The sequence below is a fragment of the Mus caroli genome, chromosome 4 (genome assembly GCF_900094665.2).
Source record: "Mus caroli chromosome 4, CAROLI_EIJ_v1.1, whole genome shotgun sequence".
NCBI lineage: Eukaryota > Metazoa > Chordata > Mammalia > Rodentia > Muridae > Mus > Mus caroli.
In genome coordinates this window covers 133902087-133903792 of record NC_034573.1, presented here as the reverse complement: position 1 = coordinate 133903792, position 1706 = coordinate 133902087, and the positions used below count along the sequence as shown (strand labels likewise).

The 1706-nt window shown below is 41.9% G+C and overlaps 1 pseudogene; it reads left to right on the top strand.

Moving 5' to 3' along the window:
- Nucleotides 1-1706, top strand: part of LOC110293448 — a 34877-nt pseudogene that overhangs the window by 3808 nt on the left and 29363 nt on the right.

The window sequence follows — 1706 nt, the reverse complement described above, 5'->3', positions numbered from 1 at the left end:
TAGGAAGGTGGGGCTCATTGAGCTCAAGGTTTGCAAAGCAAGGAGTACTAAATGTTTCATGTTTGGTCCTTTTGTGTTCTCCTGTTCACGTCACCTATCCAATGATATGGCTCTGTGCTTGACAGATCAGAGGGAACTCTGGAGCTGAGGGCAGAAACAGTCACAGTGATGGTGTGTGCCCTCTACATCAAATGACAAGACTTGAGTTGGTAACTCTCTGTCAGGGAGCATTTTAGTCTTGACTTGATGTGTTCAGGATGATCTTGGGCATAAGTAGCATCTGATACCTGAAAGTGAAAACATTCTCTTTACTATTGTCTTGAACTTTCTTGAGATGAACTCCTTTACCCCCACCTCATGCTTAAGAGAGTCCCTTAGAAATCTCTGTAATCACTTGGGGCACACTGTCAGAGTCAAACATGAGGTATCTGTCCCAGTACCTAAATGTCCATCAGAGCAAACATCTGGACCTGAATGGCATTACCTTTTTATAGTTAAGTCATCTACTTCTAGAAAGATTGCCAAAAAGTCTGACAGCTACACTGCAGACTCTAATATTGAAGGGATGTGTGATTATGGACTTCAAAATCAGTGTTTGCCTGCCTTCCCTGAGCCAGTGCTCCCAGCTTACTGAGGTAAGTTTTGTGAAGAACTTCCTCCCCAACTGTAGCCTAAAGAATCTGTTGAAGTAGACTTCCAACATGAGACAGCTGACTTTGGAAAGTACCCTGCTCACCATGAAGACATTGATGACATCTTGTTACACAGATTTGTACAACTCTGTTCTGAGCTTATGGACACACTCAAGGTTATAAGGGAGCCAAAAGAGGTCTGCTTTGGGCTGGAGGGAGAGATGGCTCAGTGGTTAAGAGCACTGACTGCCCTTCAAGGTGTTCTGAGTTCAAATCCCAGCAACCATATTGTGGCTTAAAATCACAATGAGATCTGTTGCCCTCTGTGTCTGAAGTCAGCTTCAGTGTACTTATGTATAATAAATAAATCTTTTAAAAAAAAAGAAAAGATGTGGTGGTGCACAATTTTAATCCCAGCATTTGGGAAGCAGAGGCAGGCAGGTTTCTGAGTTTGAGGCCAGCCTGGCTACAGAGTGAGTTCCAGGATAGTCAGGGCTACACAGAGAAACCCTGTCTTGAAAACAACAATAAACCCTAAACAAACAGACAAACAAACAAACAAAATGAGGTTTGCTTTGTGAATATGAGATATCTAGATTGTCATAGATTCTGTGTCTACAAAAAGACCATGTTCTTGTTGGGAGTAAATATGGGGAGGTCACTGCTAGGCTCTGAGAAATAAAAGCCATGACCCAATGACTCATTAGAGGCACACAACATGTACCTTCAAGCATTTTTGGATGTTCCTGGNAAGAAAAGCTAGTTTCTTTTCTTTTGAATTCAAATCCAATCTTTCAGTTTTGAAGTAAGACTGTTGACATGGTGTACCAGATGCTATTTTTAACCTAATGTCTACAGTACAGACCCAGCCTGTAATGTAGGGCTTGCATCCCAGCACTTTTTTTTTTTTTTGGTAAGTTTTATTTATTCTATGTATATGACTACACTCTTGCTGTCTTCAGACACACCAGAAGAGGGCATCAAATCCCATGGTTGTGAGCTACCATGTGGCTGCTGGTAACTGAACTCAGGACCTCTGGAAGAGTAGTCACTGCTCTTAGCTACTGAACAATA